Source organism: Sciurus carolinensis, chromosome 15 (assembly GCF_902686445.1).
Source record: "Sciurus carolinensis chromosome 15, mSciCar1.2, whole genome shotgun sequence".
Lineage (NCBI taxonomy): Eukaryota > Metazoa > Chordata > Mammalia > Rodentia > Sciuridae > Sciurus > Sciurus carolinensis.
The window spans coordinates 28,265,528-28,292,224 of record NC_062227.1 but is presented as its reverse complement, the minus strand read 5'-3'; the positions used below and the strand labels follow the sequence as shown (position 1 = coordinate 28,292,224).

Genomic DNA, 26,697 nt, shown 5'->3' with positions numbered 1-26,697 from the left:
CGTATCTACAAGCAAGGAATGCCAAAGACTGCCAGCAAACCACCAGGAGGTAGGAGAGTGGCATGACCCAACCTTGTGGGCAGTCTTCATTTTGAATTCCAATCCTCTGGAACAGTAAGATAATAAACTTCTATTTAAGTTACCTGGTCTGTGGTATGTTTTTACTGCAGTCCTAGCAAACTCAAAGAACAGTAAAGAAATACAGAAGTCTGATTCAAAAGAACAAAGAACATGGATAGAGGAGATGACAGAAAAATAAAGAAATCACGTTTCTGGAAAAGGAAAAACGGATAGAGAACTAGGAAATAAGTGAGGGAGCGAAACAAAACTCAACCACTGAGCCTGCTGTGGTGGCACACACCTACAGTTTAGCTACTCAGGGGGCTCATGATGGAGTATCACTTGAGCTTACAAATTCAAGACCAGCCTGGACAACAAAGAAAGACTCTAACTCACTCACACACACACACACACACACACACACACACACACCACCCCACACTGGTGGGGATATGTCAAAGGGGCACAGGAGGCAAATGAAAGAGCTCCCAAAGGTCAAAGCAGAAAAATTTGGACAGCATAATAAAGTCATACTGGATTATAACCCAAAATATAAAATGAATACCCGTTTCAATATAAACACATGGCTGAATAAACTCATAAACTGGGGTTAAGATACAAACTTCCCATGTGGAATTCCAAACATACAGTGTACCTTGAAGATGAAGTACTTAACTACCCACCCCTTCGATATGAACTGCATGGAATGATTTCCAAATTCAGACTAACTTTTTAGGGGAGAAATATGACAAACACTATTTCAACCAAGTTAATCAAGGCCAACATTAAATCAAATCATGCTGATATAATGTACCCTTGATGTGATAAAAATGGCACTTTACCTCTGTGGTCTTTCTACTAACAACCCATAACTCAATCATAAGAAAAATAAGACAAAAACCTAACACCCTATAAAATATCTGATTAGTACTCTTAAAACTGTGAAGGTTGGCTGGGTGTGGTGATACAACCAGTTAGTCCCAGCTACTTCGAAGGTTGAGGCAACAGGACCACTTGAACCCATGGAGTTCAAGACCAGCCTGGACAACAAGTGATAACTTGTCTCAAACAAAAGAAAAACAAAACAAAAACACTGTCAAGGTCATCAAAGACAAGGAAGGTCTGAGAAATTGCCACAGGGAGAAACATAAAGACACAGGACAACGAAAGGTGATGGGAAAGCCTGGGTGGGAACCTGAGACAAAAAAGGACAGTAGGTTAAAAAACAAAGGAAATCTAAACACACTATGGGCTTTAATTTAAAATAATTTGTTAATACTGGCTCATTAACAGTAACAAATGTATCAGACTAATGTAAGATGTTAACAGAGGAAGTTCAGTAGAGGCTACATGGGAACTCTACACTATCTTCTAAATTTTTCTGAAAATCTAGAACCCTTCTAAAAATAAAAGACCAATAAAAAGAAAAGTAATGGATGGAAAAGAGCCAACTTGATCATGGCCTCTGACTGCCTTGTGGCTGCATTTATACTGGGAACTTCCTTTATGCAAAGGTGCAGGTCAAGATGGCTCAGTTGCTATGGTGATGCCTGGCCTGGGGAGGCTCCATGCAAAGGCACAGAGCTATATCAGTATGGACCTTGAGCTCAGGCACCAACTCCCAGGGATTGAGAATTCTAGGTATCATAAGACAACCTTGATGTCTCCAAGTTTCACTGCCAACCTTCAAATCTGTCTGCTTTACTAAAACTTTCTCACAAATAATCTTTTGATGATAAAACCTATATAATAAATGTGCTGAGCTAGCTCTGGGTCACTGTTCCTCCATTAGAGGTCCACCTGGTCCCAGTTTTCTCTCAACATACATGTGCTTGTTTGTCACAATCCCCCATTGCCCCTCACTGGTTTTCTGAATTAATGGCCTTGGCAATGAGGTCCCAGCAGCAAATCACAGAGTTGACGCAGGAAATATTACCAACAAGAAGCAAGCTAAATCACTTAGAAACTTGTGAAGGCCCAGACATCAGGGCTACTCTCTCTCACTCCTCATTTTCCTGAACATTGGTTACCAAATGTAGAACACTAAGCAGATTCTTCTGAGGAATTTATCAATGGGGAATGAAGGGGACCTACAAATAATATTTGGAATTCCCTACCTGGTCACCCACTCTGAGGGCCACCCAGTGCTGAAGACCAGCTCATTCACAGAGCAGTTTCGATTAGTGTTTTGAATTCACTTTTACTTATAAAGGAATACCCTACAAATACCAGACATCTGAGGAGAGCTTAAAACCCAGCAATTAATACAAATGAGAATTTTTTGAAGGAAACAATGCAAATAACTCTCATAAACACTAATATTATCAGAGGAAAGAGAAAATATTACAACCATGAAATGACAATAGGATGCTAATAAAAATGGAAGATTTAAAAATGAGAAAGAGCTCTTAGTAATTAAAATATATAGTAAAATTGAGAAATCCCAAGCAGGGCTGGAAGATAAAGCAGATAGTAAAACTCTGTAAATCTAACTAGGCAGGATAAAAAATGAACATAAGGAGGAAAAAGATAGCAATGCAAAAGGGGCCCTCTATTGGTTTCGTAGGGTATTTTTTAGAGGGCAGTTAAAAAAAAAAAAGAGGGAACATATTATCAATTAAGATAGAATACTTCCTAGAGTCAGAGATATGATTTTCCAAATTGGAAGTTCCCATCAAATTCTCAGCAAAAAGGATGGGGAGATAGCTGCGCTGTTTTGAGTTCCAAAGGCAGTTATTAAAAACAAAAAAAGTCGACAACATTAAAGACTAGGGAGTTCTGTAATGGCAAATGCTTCAGAATTGCGTAGGCATAGCACACAAAGCAGAATCTACACCATGCTCTCAATTAGAGGTATAGCACCCAGTGTTAGCCTCCTCCCCAACTTCATGAGGTGACATAGCTGTGGATGATTCTGCATGTGGGGAGAAGAAGCCTTACCAGGCCTGAGAAGCACCACTATAATCTCTAGGTGATTTTATGCCCTCTACTCTACATATATGGTAACATATATGCAGGCTAGTCAAGTGTAAGGGGAAAAAAAAACAAGGTGAGAAGGGAGGGTTCACTGCAAAGCCAAGTGAGGTGGGTTCTTTCCAGGTTAACTATCACTTCCCGTGTCTGGTCCAAGGACTGAGATGATAAATCAGAAACCAAGGAACTTCATCAAGAGAAGATAGTTATAAATACTTTAAAAATACAAAGTAAAAGTGCTTTAAAAAAAGCAGCAGGAGGAAGAAAGGATATAAAAAGGGAAAGTAGAGAAATACAAAAATTAAAGAGGCTTGAGACTTCTCAAAAATAGTTACTTTCTCCAAAAAAATTTGAAAAGTCTAAAGGAAAACTTCCATTCTAGTGTGACAGGTAACCTAGCAAGGGTGAGGATAGAATAAAGAAATCCTCAGACCTGTAAGATCTCAAAGAATTTACTTCCTGTTAAGCTTTTCTCAAAAAGCCAGTGGAGGAGTGCTCTACAAAAATGAGGAAGAGCGACAAGAGGGAAGAAGACAAGAGATCTAGGACAAGGGGCCCAACACAAGAGAAACAACAGATTTAGGGCAAGGCAAGGGACTATACTGATTGTCAGAAATTGGGAGCCTGAATTTATGACTGCTGCTAAGAAATCAAAGTCAACAAAATAGCTATTGACTCCAGAGAAAACAAAAATTTGAACTGTCAAAGAAATAAAATCATTACACATGGTTTAGTTATGAACAATACTGAGTCATCAAAATGAAAGTACTGAAAATTGGAAAAATAAAATATTATATAATTTCAATGGGTGGTCAGTATAGGGAAATGTGTTTAAGGAGGGTTATATAAGAAATGGATCCTCATCCTGCACATTAGGAAAATCAATCAAGAACATCTTAAATAGAAGACCCTGCTACAGTAGTGCAGGCATACAAATAAGTTAAATCCCACAAGAAATGGGCAAAAAGTAAGTTTTTTCTACATTTTCACATAATCCTCAGGGCCTAGGAGGTAGGTATTGTTATCCCAGTGTTACAAAAGAAGAGACAACTGTGGGATGTAATCAGCATAAGGAAAAGAACCAATATTTATTCATTATATACCTCATAGTACTATTTGAATGTTCCAACTACATGTAAAAATAAGATACTTTAATATTTAAAGATGAATAAAGTTGTGATACAGCTTTATGAAAAAAGAATCATATTCACAGGAATGAAAATTATGAGGGAAAAGGGAAAAAAAGAATACTAGGCAAATAAGAGTAATATGGATCATGTTTTTTTCTATTTTCAGTTAGGAAAAGCTCCTTTCTAATTCTCAACATCTGCATCTGAGGTTCACCTGAGCTTCCGGTATGTCTCATTAACAGAGAAAACAAATGAACCAGGAAATTTAAATACAGCAATGCTCCTATAAGTTTATATAGTTCATTTATTTAGGACAGGGAGATGTCATGGCAAGAATACCAGTGAAAGATTTGGTCATCACTTAAAAGGATCCCATCCAGAAAAGCAAAAAGATTCAGTTTACCATAAAAATACAGAGATACTAGTATTTTTGAAATAGTAGAGAATAAAATTTTGAGTAGTTACATAATCTAAGGAAATTGGTGTCCTTTTTTATGAAAATCAAATTATTAAAGTTTATAAAAATGTTAATTACTTAGAGGTTTTCTGAACTAGTCAAAAAACAACTTTTTTTCCTTTAAGTGAAGCATTCACTTGTATTTCATTACACATGGAAAACAACTCTTTTCTAGGAGTTACATTCTAGATAAAAAAAAGTAAGGCTCTATATACTATAATCCTGTACAAACAAAATCCACAGGATCACAGACAAAATGGCGGCAAAAATCACAAGACTTACATTTGTAACACAAGTAGAGCACAAGATTAGTCTACAAAATTACTAAACACGGTGAAGATAAAAGTTCTAATAAAAGTTCTAAGTCAAGGAAAAAATCTTAAGCACATAAAATGATTTTTGTGTGACATAAAAAACATCTTTTGAGCTAGGGAGATAGCTCAGTAGGTAGAGTGCTTGCCTCGCAAGCACAAGGCCCTGGGTTCGATCCCCACCACCGCAAAAAAAAAAAAAAAAAAAAAAAAAAAAAAAAAATCTTTCAACTGAACATGTTCTCAAATGATATCTTTTTTGCTTCTCACTTTCAACAGTCAGGTAGTATTTCCTTTCCAATTCCTCCCTGTCCATTGTATTAAACTCTGCTTCATATAAAAGACTTACTTAATTTCTCTACAATACTACAAGCCACTTTACTATGACAGGAGGGATGTTGAATTGTCTTTTACCCTCTCAGGCAACTGTCACCTCTCGTCTAGTTGGAGTCCCCAGCCGGTTACCAGGCCTCTGGACCTCTAGATGGCTAGTGGCTGTAGTTTAACACTCATTTTCACATAATCCTCAGGGCCTAGTAGGTAGGTATTGTTATCCCAGTGTTACAAAAGAAGAGACAACTGTGGGATGTAGTGGTGTGCCTGTATCCCAGGCTGAGACAGGAGGTTTGAGAGTTCAAGGTTAGCCTGGGCAACATAGCAAGACCTGTCTCAGAATGTCTGTTTAATGAAAGGGTCTTTTCCCTAAGTCATTCATTTATTAACTCCATTAGAGGGGAGCTATCTGCAGATGTAGTTACCAAGTGAGTCAAATGATACAGTGAAAAAAAAAAAAAAAAAAAAAAAAAACACTAGTTCAAAAGGAACTGGTTCAAAAAGAACTCAGATACCTTAAGGTTTCTGCTGGATATACGATGTGATGGGACAAGGAGTTCTGAATAGAGAAGTACTTGCTGAATCAAATCCCAACTCTGATACTGTTTAACTTAATAAGTTTCCTACACAGTCCAGTCCCATGTAATCCAGGGGTTATAGCACTCAAATCAAGTACAGTCTAAATTACCAGAGAAAATCCTTGAGGAAAGCATCACGGTGGATTCTGACATATCATATTTCAAATAGTCCAACCACCTACTTCATCTTTCACAACACTAAAGCAGAACTACCTTCCTCTCAGGCTGAGCCTGAAAGCAATATTTAGTTTGAGTGCAGAGACCAGGTTGTATAAAAAACAGGTTCAGACACTTGATCCAGTCTCAGCCCAGTGACAGGCTCATACTGTGAAAGGCAGGCAAGAGAAAATGAGATTCACAATGCTCATTCCAGAGCAGGTGTCAAGTAAGTGCATTAGGGCCCAAATCACTTTATTTTCCTGGCTGGTTTTCTCTCCCTAGCACAATTGGTCTTGCATACATAAATGAGTCCTAGAAACCCAAGTCTCCTCCAAAGTAGGTGCTATCCCTCTACTATGAGTTTACAGACTGTGAAATTAAGGACAGTTTCTCCAGTTCTTCCTAACAAAAGTAAAAACAAAAACCTAAAACTGATTCAAGGATGCCTAATCAATGTGCAATTGTTATGGTCCTTGGGCAGTATGGTGGCATGGGAGCAAAGGGCAACAGAAGATGGTCATTTCCAAGTGACTGTGTGACCGTAAAGAAATCTTAGCTTCTGGTGGCTGTACCTAAAAAAAGGGCCATTATCTCTGCCTTACAGGGTTGTTGTGACTCTGAGAGAAAATTAATGTAAAACACTTACTTAGTACAATGTCTGGCCGAAAGGTGTTCAGTAACTTAATTGTAATCATAAGGACAATCCTTTAAACATTAAATACCTCCTAGAAACATTCAGTGTTTCTAAGTAGTAGGCAATAGCATCATTCGACAGTGGATAGAGCCAATATCAAAGGCCCCAAAATACCAAATTTCTACCTTTCAAATAATGCTAGTTAGGCAAGTTACTTTGATTCAGGTGAGCCATTTAGAAAATCCTACAACAGTCCTTTCTAATAAAGCATTTGTTTAATACACACTTCAAATTATAAAACAGCTTTCTCCAAGTAATACTTCTGTCTTACTTCTGTATAGTTCATATGTAAATAGATGTTATGGTCACAGTCAAATATGTACCTATTAGTCATCCAAAATAAATGGTAAAAGATTTTGAAGAGATTTAATATGTGGACAGATGTTTTAGAATGTTTACAAAGAAAAAAATACTTTCAGCATACTAAAACAAAAACAATATTCCTTATGATGCTTCACTAAGTCTAAACATTCTTGGACTCCTGTTAGTTCATTAGAAAAGCACACTGTTTTATAAGGATCACAAATAAACAGACTCAACAGCTGGGAAAAATACCATAACAGTTCAAGGTCCAGTTCAGAGCTTTCAATTCATATTAACTATCTGATGGTTTTGCAGGCACACAGTGTATAACAATTCAAAAATCAGAGCTAGGCATGGTGGAACACATCTGTAATCCCAGTGACTTGAGAGGCTGAGGCAGGAGGATCACAAGTTCCAAGTTAGCCTCAACAACACAGAGAGATCCCATCTCAAAATTTTAAAAAGGGGCTGGGAATTTAGTTGGAACGGTAAAGCACCCCGGGGATCAATCCCCAATATGGGGGCAGGGGAAATCACCTAACCAAATTATAAGATGATACCATATTGAATAATTATTTCCAAATATCTCAAAGGCTATCTGTATTTTGGACATTTATTTAGAGTGAGTCACACACCAAGTGTCTAGTACAGCTGGACATATCTATCTTGCCAGGAGCAATAACCATTATATTATAAATGCGCTGAACAAAATAAAACTATCCTAGCTATTAGTCAACTTCAGTGTTTATTCAAGAGGTTTAAAAAAAAAGCCTTTTAGGTAGATTTCAATCCCAAATTAACCAATGATCTTTCTGTTTATAATTCTGATGCCTTATTTTTAAAAAAGAACTCATATTACTATAGATTTAAAAATATATTTAAATTAATATCTTTGGGATCAATTATCCCTTTCATTATATTTCAGAAATAGGTAAAAGAAATTCAGTAAGTCACTCAAGACGTTTTTGGTACCATATGCCTATCTTTTTTCTTGCAGGACCAATTTCAGTTTTTCTAAAGGATCTTTTCCCACCTTTAGCATATCCTCTTTATCTAATAAAGCTTAGTTATAACCACTAAAGCCAAATAATTTAAAAAACTAGATCCTTCTTTCTGAAATATTAGTGTCTTTAATCATGTTTCTTAAATTTTCCAAATCTATATCCCTTTAGGTCTCCCTCAATATTACTTAAAATTTCAACTCAATTAAAAAGTAATCAAAAAGTTAAAATCAAAGCAATGGGAGAGCAAATCAGACCTTAAAGTTTCCAGTGCAAATAACGGGTCTCTACGGCATCTCAGCTCCTTTACTGGAACTCCTGCAAACTATGATCAAACTATGATGTCCTCCCTTTCTCCTTCATCCATTTTTTCGGGCCTTGTGCCTTAAGCACTTTGTCAACCTCAGTCCTTCAAACCCACTTTAAATCAACAGATCCTCTCTATCTACTCCACATTCATGTTAAATCCACCCCTCAAATCCTACTTCCTTGACTAGAATTTGCCAAACTTTCAAGGACAGCACCCTAAGGCTTCCATTCAATACACTTCACCACTGTTCTTCTCACATTAGTTCAACATTTACAACAAAAGAGGTAAACTGGCTTTACCTACAAGGAGTGTTGGAAAACTAAAGGAGACAACAGTTATTTACCCTAACAGTGATTAACTAAGAAACTAAGAAAGCCATAGTTGACTGCAGAGCAATCCCAAAGAAACACAGAGCACAAAACAATATCACACAAGCAAAAGAGTTTGATTCCTATAGCAGAAGTACATTAAGGAAAGTGTAGTGGGGAAAAATATTAAAAAATGGATTGGGGGAGGTAAAAGTGCATTGAAATGAACTGAAGTGGAACTGAGAAAACCACAAGAAATTTAGACTTGTGAAAATGGGTGAAAATCAATTACTACAGCTTCTTGAACAGGATAGATAGAGATGCTAGGAGTTGAAAACAAATCAGAATGTATAAACCATTACTTAGATTTTATTTATATTCTGGTTGAAAAAAAGGCAGTTCAGACAATAACATTAATAAATAAAATTAAAATAAGGGATTTGGCACAAAAAGCAATAAGGGTATGACATGAAAGGCAAGTGTTACATTCAATTTAGTGTTCAGTAACTGATCATAAAATTAAATATAGAAGTAAAATGATTCTAAATTGACAAGTGGAATAAAGGCAAGCAGAAGAAGGAATCCACTAGCTGCCAACTTTCTAAGGTATGCTCTTCTGTGAGCCAATGTTTACCCAATAGTTCATGTTGAAAATGTATGACACCACAAATAATCACTAAATAATAAAGTTCTTGTAATTCAAAGATTGCAAAAATAGGCATCACATTCCAAATGGGTTTTTAAAAGATCATGGTCTAGCATGCCTAACACACTCTTTTCTAATACACTTACATAGACTCTATATTTTTTACCTAAATAAACTATAAAGAATCCTAAAAGATTCCACTTCTAACAGTTATATAAACTACCCTGGTTTTGTAGAGAGGTTAAATAGAAGACAGGAAAAGGAGTTGCTAATGGAATTGTTTAGTTAGGCTTTAAATTAATCAATTCTGACTTCTTTCTTCATTTCTTGGTAACAATTTTAACATCAATCTACACAAATAAAATCATTGAAATTTAGTATTTTAAATGGCTTTTGAGAAAAAAGATTCTAAATTGTAGTCACTGAATCAAATTAGAAAAAAAATGCTTATCATTATTTTAATCCTAAAAGTCACATGAAGGACTTCATCTTGCATTGCAGCACTGTTCATCTCCTAACCTGTTCTTTTTGCTTTCCCTTCCTTCCTTTCAGACTAAGAAGCTGAGCAGGGGCAGACAGGCCCACGTTTCAAGTGCAAATCAAGGGCAGGTTGCCACTGACACTTGGAGATTCCTACCTACTTCATCTGTTCCTCACACCTTTGTTTTGAAAAGTATAGAACTTCACATATGTGAAGTGTTTACTGTTAGTAACCATTATGCTAAAATAGTCAGCAAGGGAGGAAGGTGGACCCAGAAATCAGTTAAATGCTAGCAAAGCCACCAAGACAACTTCTTATCCAAATACCCAAGATTAACCCATATTTTTACCACTCCAGTTTACAATAAAAATCTCCAAACTTTGCTAAGTTTTAATGACATATGATAAGGTCAACTACAGGCCCGGCCTACCAACTTGTGAGTTGTTTTCACCGTAAAGGTGGCAAATGATAGAAGACCGTGGTGTCTCAGTCAGGTAATAATGACTTACTTAGCAATGAAGGACATGAGAGACAGCCAAAAACAATTTCAAAATAAAGTTCCAAACTACTGTCTATCAATTGATAGGGCATGTCAACACACACACAGTGACAGTCCCAGGGGTCTGAGCAAAAAGGATATAAAAAGATTGGCAGACTTAAAGAAAAATTTCCTAATTGAGGTTGCTAATCACCTTAGGAAGGTGCCGAATTTACCTCCTAACAAAGAAGTTTCCAGGTAAGTGTTATGTTATGTAGTTTTTGTTGTTGTTGTTGGCAATGGACCTTTATTTTCTTTATTTTTATGTGGTGCTGAGAATCAAACCCAGTGCCTTGCATGTGCTAGGCAAGTGCTCTGCCACTGAGCCACAACCCCAGCCCTTAAGTTGTGTTATGTATGAGGCATAAAGAATAGTACAGAAGTCAGCTGTTGACACACAGAACCAAGCTTTCTTTAAACTAAATATTAATACTTAAACATTGCAAAATGTTCACTGTAATGTTCATTAGCTTAATCTAACCTTTGACCACCTCGAAAGTGTGGCACCAACAAGATTATTCACCTGAGGCTTGCCATTAAAGAAAATTCAGTGAACTCATTCAGGAAGTGATACCTGTTACCAGGTCCCTAGGAAGGACAAACTGCCTGCTGCTTTCTACCTCCATACAATAATCCTCCACTAAGGCTCTTCTAAAGCCTATTCTGTGCTTGGTACAGGGACTCTGGTCCCAATGCAGGGGACAGTTCAGACAGTAAACCAGAATTACAATGCAGGGTGATAAAAACCTTTACTGCTACAAGAATGTAGTAATAAAAGAAAACAAAGCTCTGCTGACTCTATTATTTGCTTCTTAATAGTGCTTTACTACAGTGTTCAAGGGTTTTCAAAAGCTTCCATTTCCAGATCCTCTGAAGCATAATGCTTCTCTGTTGATTCTCAACTGGGCCATCAAAAACTAAAACCGAAATTGTCCACTTCATTTTCAGCATTCTATGGCTAACTCTACCAGCATTTGGGCAGGATACTTGAATCTGATGTACCACAATCAACTACACACTTAATTAGAAGGAAGAAGATGCCCACACTGTCCAACGGTCTTTCACACGTGGCTTTGTTCTTTTTATACTATGGCTGGGTCTGGCCTGAGGTGGCTGCACTTAGGCAGAATGAGGCTCAGGAGGACCTGCGCAACAAGGACTAAGTCACCTGCTTCTGCCCCCTGCCCTGGTGGTGGGCTTTGCCATTTCTACCTTCAGCATCGCCTGCCTCCCTTTTCATTCTTAAGGCACTGAATTCAACACCGGACTATCAGCACAAACCATTAGGGGCCACTAAATTATTGGTAAATAGTTCAAAATTAACTTTGTGTTGTCAAAACCGAAAACAGCCAGGTCAAGTTTTAACAAACAGTAACACTTAAACAGCATCACTGCTATGGGGCAAAAGAACTTCAGCAAGGCCTGGTTTAACAGAAAGGCAAGAGACTTGTTTTCAATTAAAAAAACAAACAAAACAAAAACGAAAAAGGGGGGGCGGAAATAAGTAAGCTCTAAAAAGTGTACTAAAAATTAGTTCATAGACTTTCCAAGTATTCTGAGTTCCAGTAGTTTCTGAAAGGGTCATCTTCCTGGTCCCGTTTTGCATAATTAGGTCTTCCAAACGTCATCCCGAATTGGCAATGAGAATCATCTTAATTTGTACAGGTGATGAGTGGCGTTAAAACTTGAGAAGCCCTCGGTGTAAACTGTATCTCAACCCACTCACTACAAATTAAGATGTACCGGGTGGGGGTTGACAAGAAAACTACTCACACTGGAATCCGGTCTACAGCCTGAAGGAGGCAGCGGCGGGCAAACGAACGGCCTTAAAGAAATAACAGCAACTTGCCAGCCCTCGCTTCGCGGCGAATCACGTGCCCCAGGCACCCCCTCCCCCAGGACCAGGACCCGGGCCAGGGCCCCGGTCAGGGGCTGGAGGGAGACGCGGCCTCCCGCGGTGCTTCCCGGGCCGCAACTCGCAGCCCGAGCCTGCCGGCCAGAGACGCCACCAAGGGCTCTCAGGTGACCATCCCCGCAGGTAGCAGGGCCCCAAATGCTTTTCAGAGTCCTCAGTCCGCTCACAGACCCCCCAGCCCGTGCTGCTGCGGTGGTGGCAGGGACCGCGTCTACGTGGCGCGGTCGCTGCGAGGCGGGGACAGGGGGCGCAAGGCAGGGGGCGGCTCGGTCCGCGCCTCCCGGGAGGGTCGCGGCCTGGGGCAAGGCGGCCCCCTAGTCGACTCCTATAGGCGGACACGCGACGCCCCCCGGAGGCCGGCCCGCGGCGAGGGGGCGCGAGGACCCGGCCCGTAGTCCGCTTACCTGCGGCGGCTCCGCTCCTGGCCCGCGCCGGCGCACGCGGGAGGGCGGCCGAGGAGGAGCTGGGGATGGACGCCGGCGGCGAGGACCGGCCGGGGAGGGCTGCCGAGGGGGCGGGGCCGGGGCGTCCGCCGCCGCCGCTGCCTCGGGAGCCGCCTGGGCCGCAGCCGAGCCGGGTGGCCCTCATGAATGGGACGCGGCGGCGGCGGCGGCGGCGGCTGCTGCCGGGCGGGCGGCTGGCGGCGCTTAGGCCCCGCCCCAGCCACGTGACGCGCGCTCCCCCCGCCAACCCCCGGGCAGAGCTCAGCGCCCTCGCAGCCAGTCTCCCGGGCTGCGGCCGCGCAGCTCCTAGTCCTGGAGGAACGGGCGGGGTTCCCTGGCCTGTATGGGCCCCAGGCGACGTCTACTGCTTACCGCCTGGGGAACGTTACTTAAAAAAAAAAAAAAAGTTTCTTCTGGTCCCCATAGCAACCTTGCAGCGAGTCACGTGCCCCAATTGCAAAAAAGTGCAAAAAAACGGTCCACGGCATGTTATAAAAAAAGGTCATAAAATCATATAGCATGAATGCTATGAAACATTATAAAATCCCCTTTCGATCACTCGTCGCTCGTTTGCTTAGTTCCCCTCTCCCCCCCAAAGCCGTATTACACATCTTTTTCAAAATACACTTTTTAAGAAATGGATTGCCTTTACTATATATTATTGATGCCCATCATCTTAAAAGTCTCTTTTGCAGCCTATCATTGGAAGTTACGAAGGGAAGCATAAGTTACTTCTAACGACAGTTAATGTCTCAGTGTCTTTTGTGCATGACAGTTTATATAGCTCTGAGGGTATTGAAGCGGGCAAACTTTTTTGCGGTGGACCAAGCTGCCCCACAGATTTTTTGCACAGATTCGGACTGTGTTACTGGTCTGTGCTGCAACTCAGGGAACGGGCTCCCCTCGCAAGCTACCACTTCATTTCCGCAGCTAGCTTCCTTCCACCTTGCTCTGGAATTCAACCTAGTTGCCCAACGTTAACCATGGCCCTTCGAGACATAAGTGGTTTCACGGGCGGAGCTCACTAGGCATTTACACTTCACTGCTTTCACCTGGCTTCACCAGTGAAATTATATTTTTAAAAGAGAAGAACTGAAACTCTCCCTCCGTATTCAAAGCCGTCTACTCCATTATGGAGAAGTAGAATTAAAAGAGAGAATTTCTGCATCAATAAAATGGAACCGACAATGCACTTCTCACAAGAGCGTTTTGAGGATTACATGTGATTCCTATAAATTGCCTAATTTAGTATAATACCTGGAACCTGGAACATGCTGTTACTGTTTGTTTTCTAGCCTTTCTTCCATTTTCCTGGCTTAGGCTCTTCCTGTTTCTCTGCAGCTGTTCTCACTACCTCCTGCTTTGGAAGGGCAGTATTCTGCCAAGCTTCCTTCCTTCCCTTCAGCACTCAGGAAGCCTGGACATCCCCTCCTTTCCTTCATTGGTTCACATCTCTAATATTTTCCTCATTCTCTGGTGTCTACCTAATTTACACCACCACTTAAGCAGAGTGGGGACTATTGAATAAATGTGGCATGGTGTCCCTTTACTTCCTGCCCTGATGCCTAGGAAGTGTGGGGTAGCGAGCACCCAATTTCCATCTGCTCCACTGGCCTGGAAACCCCATCCTTCCTTCACCAGTCCTCTCACCTCCCACCCTCCAGCTCCATGGTGAGGAACCTCACACTCCACTAAATGTCCCCCTTCCTCAATTCTAGATTCATCTGTTAACCTCAGCAACTTAGGCTTCTGCCACTGTTTAGAAAGGGAGAAGAAACTTTTGTTGTTCCTTGGTTCCATAGCTTCACAATGACTCCAAATCCTTACATTGTTTGCTACATTTTTTGATTTGGGAGCTTGTGCTTTTGTTCTATTTTGATGTTTTGTTTAAAAGTAGACATGTTGAGGGAGGGAGGGGAAGGAAGAAAACTAGGGAATGAAGTACTTGTATGAATATGTCACAGTGCATTCCATTTTTATGTATAACTATAATGCACCAACTAAAAATTAAATAGAAGGCAGACCAATAGAGTAGAGGAAGGGATCAGGGAGAGGGAGGAAAAGAGTAGACATGCTGTCCTATCCTGTATGTGAGAACTTGGAGGAAGCTCTTCCTCCTCTGTGAACCCTCATATTCGAGTTACTGACCTCAGCTACTGGACTTCAATACATACAAATGCAAGAATTTGACCAACACTTTGAGAGTTCTGGTTGTAGCAGGGCAAGGCCGACCCCTCATCTCAGAGAACCAGCACCACATGCTTCTCCAACGTCCAGGACCCTGTCAGTGTCACCAGACCTCTGTTCTGGTGGTCAAGCCAGCTTCTCCTGCAGTCCTTGCACAAGGTCCACCTCAATTTTAATTAGACATAACTTTCCCCAGGAGCTTCTTAACTGAGTAAGTGGACTTGAGTAATTTTGGAATTCACTCCCGATGTGGCTGTGGAGTGTATTCCCTGCAATGTTTCTTCTTGTTATTCTTCTCCATTAAGCATTGTCAACCTGAGAGGAATTTAATAAGCCATGTGATTTGGGAAATCATATTTTAATCATCTCTTTATTTTTACCTAACATAACGTTCCCTCTTGAGCTATCTACTTATCTTTCAGCTACCTGGAAGCGCAGGAAAAAATTTTTTTTTTTTTTTTTTTTACTTCTTCATAGTCTTGTTCCTCCTCCCCCTGAAACGGCTCAGGCTAAAGTTACCAGTGACCTTCTGGTTGCCAAATATGAGGGGCCCCTTTCCGGTTCTGTGTCTCATGATCGCTGCAGCATAAGAAGACACTATTGACCATTGTTCCCTTCTTGAAACTCCCTCTACCTCTTATCAACAGGAACTCCTCTGAGAGCCACAGGCTCGTGCTTGGTGTCTTTAGACACCTCCAAGAGGAATGCCCAGTTTGATGTCAAATTCAGACCCATCCTTAGTAATGCTGCTCCTCTTGAATCTCCCTATCCTGGCTAATGGAACCGTCACCATTTAGTCATCCTTGTCAGAAACCTCAGAGGGAGTCTCATTTCCATCTACTCCGATTCAACATCCATGATATCATTTCTACACTCCAAAGTTCTCTGCAGAATGGCTGTGTTGGCCACCTTCCAGAATACCCTCAGTTGCACAACTGTGTCCCCCTCCACACGCACACCATAATCAGGCCCTTCCATCTCTCTTGCAACCCATGAAGGTATATGGGGGCTGCTCTCTCTGCCTTCCAGCACGCCATAGTGCTAGGCACCATATGCCCTGAATTGCAGATCTACCTGTGGCATGTAGATCTCAAGGAAAAAGTCCAAGTTCCCTCACAGGACATCCAGAGTGCCTTTCTTTTTCCTCCAGTGTTCTCTCCTGTTCCTCCTACCCTGCATGCTTCAGTCATTCCTTTTGCAACAGGATCATTTTTCAGATATTAACTTCTGCATTTCTCTTTGCATTTCCCCCCCATTCCCCCCCCCCCCATAAGAATGCACCCAGGCATGCTGCCTGTCTCAAGGAAGTTCACTGGTGGAGTGGAAAGCAGAAGTTGTCTGCAGGACATTACTTTCCTATCTTTTATTCCACTGAAGTATTCCTAGCACTTTTAATTTTTTAGTGTGAGACAGATCTTGCTAAATTGCCTATACTGGTCTTGAACTTGTGATCCTCAAACCTCAGCCTCCCAAGTCACTGGGACTATAGGCCTGTACCACTATGCCTGGTCAAACATGTATTTTAAACCACCAATTCCCATCACCTTCTCTCAGTTGCCTCTACTGCCCTACCCCTGTCAGTATTTCTTTTTCTCATTCTAATCTATTTTACAGATTACAACTATAGCACTTATTACATATATAGTAGGTGCTCAATAAATACTTGATGAAAAATGAACAAGGATTTACATTTCTAGTAATATATTTGAGTTGTCTAAACCAACTTATTGAAAACACAACAAAGTACTGAGTAAAATATTAAAAATATATTCAGGAAAGCATGTGTAAACTGGGAAAAAATTAAGAAATAGCACCAAAAAAATTAAGAAATAGAACAGGGTAAAGGCCAGAGAGGTAAGCAGAGCCCAAAATCAGCATTTGCCTGAAAGGCATTTGCCAAATCTAGTGGATATGAATATTGGTTTTTGCAGTCTTGAGAGTGTTATGGGGTAAAGCAAAAGATAGTGTGTGCTTTAAGTGGAGAGTTAAAAAAAAAATTTTGTTGTTGTTGTTGTTGTAAATGGACACAATATTTTATTTATTTATTTATTTTTATGTGATGCTGAGGATCCAACCCAGCACTCTCACACATGCCAGGCAAGCACTCTACCACTGAACCACAGCCCCAGCCCAAGTGGAGCGTTTAATTGAATAAACTCTTTAATAGAATGAACCCAATAAAGGTGGAACCTCCCAAGCAAAATCATAGAAGGAGGAAAAAAAAAATTCTTCACAACTCAAAAAAAAAAAAAAAAAAGCCTCAGTAAAGTTTATCACATATGAGCCATAAAGTAAGTTTCAAAACATTTTGAAAGTTTTATAACATTAGACGTATGTTAAGACCACAGTGCAGCTAAGAATCAGTTCAAAACAAAACGATAATTAGAAAAGATCTGTTTGGAAACTCTTGGGTGAAGGGACAGATTATTGTGGAAATGTGACAGTATTTAAATGTTGTGTATCAAATATTTGAAACTAGTATCAAAGTTTGGGAAACTAGTAATTAAAGGGAAATTTGAAGGCCTACAAGTTTAGATTATAAGGTAAACTAATTTGAAATGCAAAAAGCTTAAAAGTTAGGAAAAGAACAACAAAAGAAAGTACCCACTAAGCAAAACACCAGATTTATTAAAGACTAAAATAATACATCTCTGATAAAAAATGACCAAGGGAAAAAGACCACAATAATGTGATAAGAGGAAACTAAAATCACATAAAATGCAGAAATCATAAGGATAAGAGAACTGTGTAAACATGTTTATGCCAATTAATTTGAAAACAGTTGAAGTAGAAAAATTCCAAAATATTAAAGTTCATAAATCTGAATTAGAAAGTTAGAATAGACCCAGGACCATTCAAGAACTTAAATCTGTTATTATTTTCTCAAAGAAAAATTCACACTGAAAGAGTTTTGCAATGATTTCTACCAAACATACCAGTAATAACTTATCCCAAGCTCATACAAGTTATTTTAAAGTATGGAAAAAGATTCTTTCTTGACTAATTTTATAAGACTTTCACAACCTTGTGCCAAAATCTGACCAGGAGAATGTGAGAAAGAAAAATTTCAACCCAATTTCACTCAAGTATAAATATAAAAAACCTGAACAAAATTTCAGCAATTTGAATCTGGCAAGATAATACATCATAACCAAATTGGTTTTATCCAAGAATGTAAGGTTGGATGAAGATGAGAAAATCAATTAATGTAATTGGCCACATTAGAAGATTAAAGGAGAAAAATCATATGAGGATCTCAGCAGATGTATAAAGCCTTTGATAAAATTCAATATCCACTCAGATAAAATTGTAACATTCCTAGATGAGAAGAAATATTTTTCTTGATACAAGGTATTTACAGAAACCTATAGCAAATATTACAAGTCACTATTCCTTTTAAAATGAGGCCCAAGAGAAATGTGCTGTCCTAAATAACAGGATAAGGTAAGAAATAAAATATATTCAGATTGGATTTGACCCAGTTATCCCACTCCTCAGTCTGTACCCAAAGGACTTAAAAATTAACAGTATACTACAGTGACGTAGCCACATCAATGTTTACAGCAGCTCACCTCACAATAGCCAAGTTATGGAAACAACCTAGGTGTCTGTCGATGAATGAATGGATAAAGAAAATGTGGTATATATACAACAATGGACTATTGCTCAGCCATAAAAATGAATGAAATTATGGCATTTGCGGTTAAATGGATGGCACTGGAGAATATCATGCTAAGGAAATACAACAGTCACAAAAAAACAAAGGCTGAATGTTCTCTATGATTTGTGGATGCTAACCCCAAACAAGGGAGATTGGGGAGGGGAATAATGAAATCCATTGGATTAGACAAAGGGAAACATAGGGAAAGGGGGGGGGGAATAGGAAAGATAGAATTAATTGATCATAACTTTTCTAGCCTTGTATTTGTACACATGACCAGGGTAACTCCACATCATGTACCACCACAAGAGTGGTATCCTCAATAGAATAAGTTATTCTCTATGTATGTACAATATATCAAAATACCTTCTATTGTCATGTATAACTAAAAAGAACAAATAAAAAATTAAAGACAATTATTTCAAATTAAAAATATATTCAGATTGGAAAGGAAGAAATCACAATGATGTGATTGTGTAAAAATTCAAGAGAATATACACATAACCTTTTGAGATGAGAGTTCAGAATGGTACTGGATGTTAGTTGTCACACAAAGTCATTAGGATTTTTCTATATACCAGAAATAAATAGTTAAAAACGAAATTTTTTGAAAGATTCATTTAGAATGTTATCAAAAACAAGGTAATGAGGAATGAATCTAACAAAATATATGGCAGACCTTTATAAAGATTGTTTAGGTCAGCTTTCTCACTACTGTGGCTAGATGACCCAACCAGCACAACTATAAAAGAGGAAAGGATTATTTGAGGGCTCACAGTTTCAGAGGTCTTAGTTCATAGAAGGCCAGCTCCATTCCTCAGGGCTTGAGGTGAGGCTGAACATCATGGTGGGAGAGGGTAGCAGAGGGAAGCAGCTCACATCATGGTGATCAGAAAGCAAAGAGAGCGAGTCTCCACTCTTCAGATGCAAAATATATACCCCAAAGCCACGCCCCAATTCCTCCAGCCACACCCTACCACTTCAGTTAATCCCATCAGGGATTAACTCACTGATTGGGGTAAAACTCTTTACAACCCTATCATTTCACCTCTGAAACTTCCTGCATTGTCTCACATGTGAGCTTTGGGGGGATACCTCACATCCAAACCATAACAAAGATTATTATAAAACTTCATCAAAAGGCTATGAAGCTGGGTGCGGTGGTACATGCCTGTAATCCCAGAGGTTTGGGAGGCTAAGGCAGGAGAATCTAGAGTTCAAAGCCAGTCTTGGCAAAAGCAAGGCCCAAAGCGACTCAGTGAGACCCTGACTCTAAATAATATATAAAATAGGGCTGGGGATGTGGCTCAGTGGTGTTGAGTGTAATCTCCAGTTCCCCTCCACCCCCAAAAAAGGCTATGAAGAACTAATTAGTTAAATGCCATATTTATAGAAAGAAAACTCATTAATTACCCGTAATTGCTCTGTAGGTTTATTTCAATTCTATTCAAAATAGAGATCTCTTCTTCAAGAGACCCTTGAACATAGAACTAAGAATTATATTCCTACAATCAAACATATCAAAACATCCTGTTGTACACTATAAATGTAACAATTTGTTTGCCAATTTTAAAAGATCATTTTTTAAAAATTACAATAGAAAGTCTAGAAACAGGTTCAACCTACATAGACACTTGGATATATGGAAGAGGTGGTAATTCAGTTCACCAGGGAAAAATAGACTTTTCTATGAATGAGGAGGAGGCCATTGATTATTCATGTGGAAAAAGTGAATTTGGGCTCCTCTCTACTCTAGAACTTCAAATCAACTTTAGTGGATTGAAAAAAGAGAAAAACAATATTGAGTTGCTGTTAGCATTTTAAAGATATACTTTTTCACAGTTTACAATTTCTGAGACTGATGTTTCTTTATAGCCAATGTCAATGTAGATTTAATGACATGGGATATAAAACTTTTAGAAGATAATATATCTTCTGTTTAAAAATTCTAGATAGGGAAGGATTTCTTCAGCAAGGCACAAAAAGTACAATCTATAATGGAAAATAGTGAAGTTAGGGACCTCTTTTAAAAAGACTATAAAGTAGCCAGGCTTGGTGGCACATGCCTGTAATCCCAGTGGCTCCGGAGGCTGAGGCAGGAGTATTGAAAGTTCAAAGCCAGCCTCAGCAAATTAGCGAGGCCCTAAGCAGCTTAGTGAGATCCTATCTCAAGATAAAAAGTAAAAAAGGACTGGGAATGTGGCTTGGTGGTTAAGGGCCCCTGGGTTTAATCCCAAATATCCAAAAAGAAAAAAAAAAGTTGAATGTACACATACACAAAGATCCAGTAATTCAAAGATCTAGTAATTCCCAAATTAGATATATGCCCTCGGGAAATTCTTGTGCAATTGCATTCAAAGACACATGTAAGAATGTAGGAGCATGCTTATGATTGCAAACAGCAGGAAACAAAACAAATGTCCACCACAGGTGGGGCGGATAAACTGTCGTATAGTGAAGTGCTACCCACTTGCAACAGTGGAGATGAATATCACAAATAAAATCTTAAAGCATCATCAAAAGGCTAAAGTGTCATTCTAATTTTTCTATTCCACAAATGATATGTTATTTAAGGATAAAATTATAGATAATAAAAAACCATTAAGAAAAACAAAGAAATAAGTAATAGCCTCTTCAGGAAAGGACTGACTTTGAGAGAGAGGGAGACTGGTACAATCTGGGATGGGTGTGTGGAATATCTAGGGGAGGTTCATGGGACGTTTCTAGGGGCTGTGTTTCTTGGCCTGAAGAGGTGTCTGTGTGTATCTATATTGCACAACAAAATTAAGAAAAATGAAGGACAGGGGAAAATGAATTAATAAATGAATATATATGTGCATTTTTTAAAAAATCTTATGCTTTGTAAGTTTCCCTTCATCATTTATTAGACAAATTCAGTATGTCTTAGAGTTTCCGTCACATACTGGGTGAGGGATGGCATCTTTTCAGCAGGGCATTACAGTTCGTTTGGTAATAAATCTTTCTAAAGGATGAGGAAGCAACAGTTATGTAAAACGGGTCAGAAGTGCGAAAAGAAATAGCCGAAGCATGAAAGCTCCCCTAATAAGTCACTTGTGTCAGGCGATTGCCAACTCTTTCAGTTTAGGTTTGCGTGTATGTGTGGGGGGGGGCACGCTTAGTGCTGGGGATCTAATCCAGGGTACCACGCATTCTACACAGTGGCTGCACCAATGACCTACACCCTCGCCTCGTTTGCTCTTTTGAATCAGTGGCTATAATTCCTAGTCCTGGGAACAAAGCCTCTGCCAGTCATTCAATGTGCTTTTTTTTTTTGCTTTTCACTGGTCATGTGTTGCCAACTCATAAAAAAATTAAAGACCTCGAAGACCAATGTGTCTGAACTGTCCCTGGAGCTGAAATCCCCTCTGGAGTATCATCCTCTAGTCTGCTGGAGTGCCTCGGGTCACGGCAGTTCATCCTGTTTGGGACAGCTCATCCCTTGAGTAGCAATTAGGACTGCTGCCCGACCTATGCATGGGAGACTTTACTGAGGTCACCCAAAGTCATTTAGGAGCCCAGGTCCCTCCGCAAAGCATCATCCTGTGGGAGTATCCGTCAAAGAAAGATCTGATTATCAGCCCCTGAGGTTTTTCTGCTTTTTTGGTAGCACTAAGACCTTATCAGCATGTATTTTACATTGTAACCAAGCAAATAATGATACTAATAATAATTTCAGAAGCTGTGGAGGGAAGGAGAGATTTGAAAAGAACCCTCCTCAGGAGTCTTCCCACAGCAGGTTTTAAAGGCTTCAGCAACCCAGCTGTTGTATAGCCATGATTCTGAGACCTGCCTGGAGAACTTCAACGTGGGAATATTAACTTTACTGTGCTTCCAGATGGCTTGTTTCAGCAGCCGCTGTCTTAATTTCTTTTCAAAATAGCCATTAATTTGAATGGAATGTCTGGAATATGGAAACTGTTCCTAAGAATGTGTCGCTAGAGGATGTCTGGTCTCTTTTTCATTTATATATATATTGAACTCAGGGGTACTTTACCTCTGCGCTACATTCCCAGCCCTTTTTCTTTTTCATTTTGAGACAGGGTCCCGCCAAGTTGCTTAGAGCCTCACTAAGTTGCCAAGGCTGCCCTTGAATTTGTGATCCTCCTGCCTTTGCCTCCAGAGTCACTGGGATTAGAGTGTGCGACTGTGCACAACCTGTCTGGTCTCATTAAATTCTTCAAAACCAACTCCAACTCTCCCCCCAGCCCTTTCTTCCTCCTCAGTTTTTTGGAGGTTGGTTTAGATAACAACCCTTGCCAAAGTGTACACTCTGCACATCAGGAAAAAGAAATCTTTCTAGGGAAGCAATTCCATTTCAGCAGTGATTAATGATTTCCTCATGTCTTCGCTCTTTCCCGGTTCGCTCCCCATGTTCTCCCTCATGAAAGCTCTTCTAACTAGACCAATTTTCTTGGCAACACAGCATATTTTTCTTTCTCTCCCTCTCCTTCGTATTTCTCTATGTGGTTTAGGGTCATTAGACAAATTTCTTCTAAATGTTACAAAAGTTGGGAGAAATTCTATGGCTTTGTAGATTATTTTCTACTCGGTTAGGCTTTTAGTGTTCTTGCTAAGAGTTTCTTCTGTCATTAAGTAATAATCCCCAGAATGTATGAAATAAATATGTAATAATTTTACAACGCCATGTAGTTTTTAATTAGCTAACCCTTGGAGCATTCCCCAGAGCTAGTTAACTACCGTGTACCCTCCACAAACTTCTATGAGGACAGAAACCTTTGAGCCCAGGGATGACCCACCTAGTGAATGTTAACTTCTGGGTGGAGAAGAACATAGAACAAAAAGGAAAGGTACAGCCAGGATGGGGATTCTGAAGTGTGCCCTTGTTGGGACATCTGCTGTCCTCAACCCTCCTCCCACCTCAGCCAAACGCCCCACACCCACCCTGTCCTCCCTTCCCAAACACAACACGAATGATATGGAGACTCTGTTTTAGCCCAGAAGGGAAGATAAAGGCAAAGTACAAAGAGAGGAGTGACAGGAGGAAAGTGATAAGCAGCCCAGACCTTGCAGGGAATCAGGAAGTGACTCTCATGTCCCACAGCCCTGTGAGCAGGAAAGAAAGCAATTTGGGGCTGAGGGTAGAAAATCTTCCCCTAGACTGATGTTATCAACACCAAATAACCACCTTCCTCTCCGAACTTTACCTTTACTGAGTTTTGGGGGGATTTTCCTGTGAACCTGTGCTAGGAAACACAGCTCTGGTGTCTGTGGTCTGGAAGCAGATGTAGCCTGGAATGGAAGCTTTTGAAATGGTCTTATTAGATACTAACAGAAATTCAAACTGGGAATGTGTAATCTACAACGGAAGCTGTCTGTGGTCCTGCTTTCAGATTTGAATCTAAATTTAGATCAGGGTATGGAAGAGTGTTCACAGGCCCGAAAAGCTTTTCCTGCTGGGCTGACTTCTCTTTACTTCTTCCATTTTTAGCCTCCTTGAGGAAATTTTATGTTGCTCTTGTTTTTGTTTTGGAGATAGAAGGCTCCTAAGAAGTCAGCTCCCTGACTTTGGAGAATTTTATCAGCTCATTTCAGAATTGAATTCAGTGAAACCTCATGACAGTGTTTGCTAAAAAAAAAAAATTTTTTTAACATATCACTGTTACAAAGTAGGATCTGAAGGATGTTTGTTTGGCTTAACTGATTTAGTTAAGAGCCAACCTTTGCCAAATGTTAAGTCTCTCAATAGAGATCAGTGCTCTGGACTTTTGAATGCCTGGGATAGTTTTTCTTTTCCTCTTCCTCCTCCTTGTCCTCCTTGTTTTTTGACATAGGGTCTCACTAAGTCAGACTGACCTCAAACTTAGAGGAGCCTCCTGCTTCAGATTACAGTTGTGTGCCACCGTACCAGACTTTGCCTGAGCTAGTTTGAAGAGAAAACCCAGCAACCTAGAGACATTCACAATGTCACTGTCTCCTGCACCCTCTCCTTAGACCACTTGGTTTGGGGACCCATACCATTTCCTTGAGCTCCACTATTTCCTCCCACCCAACTTAGTTAAAGTCGATTCTTTCTTCTGAAATGTTCTCCTGCTCCCTTAATTGCATTTACTCTTCCTGGTTCTATGTAAGTGCTGCGTCTCCTAAAATCTTCCCTAATCTTGTCAACTAGATGAAAATTTCCCTTTCATTTTGTTTAATGGCAGAACAGTTTATTTATATCTCTCATAAGGCTCTGCATTGGGCTTCTCTATATGTAAATCCTATCTCCCTTCTAGATTATTAGACATTTTACTGCCTGATACATGGCTAACATTACGATTTCTTCAAGAGTACCTAGCTCTGTGTCTAACACACTGTAGAAGTTCAATAATTATTTGATGCACAAACAGATGAATGTGATCCTAATTAAGTAAGAGCAAAGCTGGATCTATTCAGTGGGTAGACAGGCCATAAAAGCTATGTACAATGGGAAGAAAGTTGTAATGAGGCTGAGCATGGTGGCGCGTACCTGTAATCCCAGTGGCTTGGGAGGCTGAATTAGAAGGATTGCAGGTTCAAAGCTAGCCTCAGCAACTTAGTGAAGTCCTAGCAACTTAGACTCTGTCTCAAAATAAAAAATAAAAAGGGCTGGGGGTGTGGTTCAGTGATTAATCACCCCTGGGTTCAATCACTGGTACCAAAGGAAAAAAAAAAGATAAAAGTCCTAATGATAGAAGCAGTGCTTTAGCCCTGTCCCCAGCCAGCTAGATTCCAGGGTCTTTGCTGCCAATGATCTCCACCCTTGTTTTCCACCTCTTCCCTCTGCATACCACCAAACCCATCTCCTAGTTACCACTGAAAAACATCATGTTCATTCCCAGCTCTGCAGCTTTTACTGTAACATATCTCCCACTTGAAATACCCTACTTATCTGTTTCTAAGTCTTGCCTGCCTGTCACGGCTCAAAGTCTGCCTCCTTCAGGAAGCCTTACTCGACCAGTTTGTTTCCTGTTATCAGCGTGTCATGAAGAAAGGGCGTGGATTAAGTTCCCCATCTCCCAGCCATCAGCTAGGCAATGTGCTTGGTCTCTCAGTACCTTTGACTCCTCTCTGTAAGACGAGTTCTTGGATTACCCAGTATCTAAAGCCCTTGATGGTTAAGACCTTCCATAATGATAATCTCTCCAATCTTGGAACTTCCAGAACATGTACTGTTGTGATCATTCACTTGGACCAATTCTATACTAACCTGCTGTTTTTTTTTTTTTTTTTTTAATGTGTACATATCTAGTTCATCCAACTCATTTGTAACTCCCTTGAGGTCCAAATTTGTCTTTTAATTTTTGGCAGCCTTGTTTTTAGAAATTTTGGTAATACTGACAATAATTGATAAATACAAATGCTTGGGCCCTCTTCCCTGATATTGCTTCAAAGATGCTGTTGCTGCTACTAACACCCTTTGTACATCTGGCCTATTGTCAGGAAAGGAAGGGTCACGTACTGACACAGGCAAACCCTGGGATCTGCCCCTTATTTGCTTGTGCCTTTGTAGTAATTCCTTTTTTTTTTTTTCAGTTTTGTATGGGGAAGGTAACAACAATACTGGCAGGTGTATTGATAGGCTAACTTATCTTCATTTCTAACCCCCTTCTCTCTTGTCTTCCACTCCTGTAAGCTATACAAAGTAAAATGTTGTGTTCCCATTTCTTTTGCAGCTAGAATTGGCAATGGGACATAGACATAAATGGAAGTCAGTGCATGTCATTGCTTCTCTGTGTGCGTTTATTCTGCCTGTACCACGTATATAATGGCTAGAGTCATAGAAGTTTATGACCACAAAGGAACAAGCAGAAAATGAAACGACATACTCAGGTTGACAGGGCTGAAATAGAGGGAAACTAGGGTCTTGACAGCATCACTGAGAAGCTCTCCCAGCCCTGGACTCATTTATTTGTTTTTAGAAAAATGTTTTATTTGTTCTAATTAGTTGTGCATGACAGTAGAATGCATTTATACATTTTGATAGATCATACATAAATGGAGTATAATTTCTCATTTTTCTGATTGTACATATTGTAGGATCACATCAGTCATGCAGTCATACGTGTGCATGAGGTAATAATGTTTGTTTCACTCTACTATCCTTCCTTCCCCCACTCCCCTTCCCCTCCCTTCACTCCCCTCTACCTAATATAAAGTAACTCTATTCTTCCCTAACCACCCCCCACCACTTATGAATTAGCATCTG

The 26,697-nt window shown here is 40.0% G+C and overlaps 1 protein-coding gene across 2 annotated transcripts in view; it reads right to left on the bottom strand.

Annotated features, from left to right (window-relative positions):
• Nucleotides 1–12,805, bottom strand: part of Lpin2 (lipin 2) — an 82,951-nt gene extending 70,146 nt beyond the window's left edge. The window contains exon 1 of one of the 2 annotated variants that reach the window (XM_047525883.1): nucleotides 12,602–12,805. The gene's annotated coding sequence lies outside the window, so the exon portion shown is untranslated. Of the gene's footprint in view, nucleotides 1–12,055; nucleotides 12,074–12,601 lie in introns of those variants that run through there. The other variant, XM_047525884.1, reaches the window with a different exon arrangement.
• Between the last annotated feature and the right edge of the window lie 13,892 nt (nucleotides 12,806–26,697).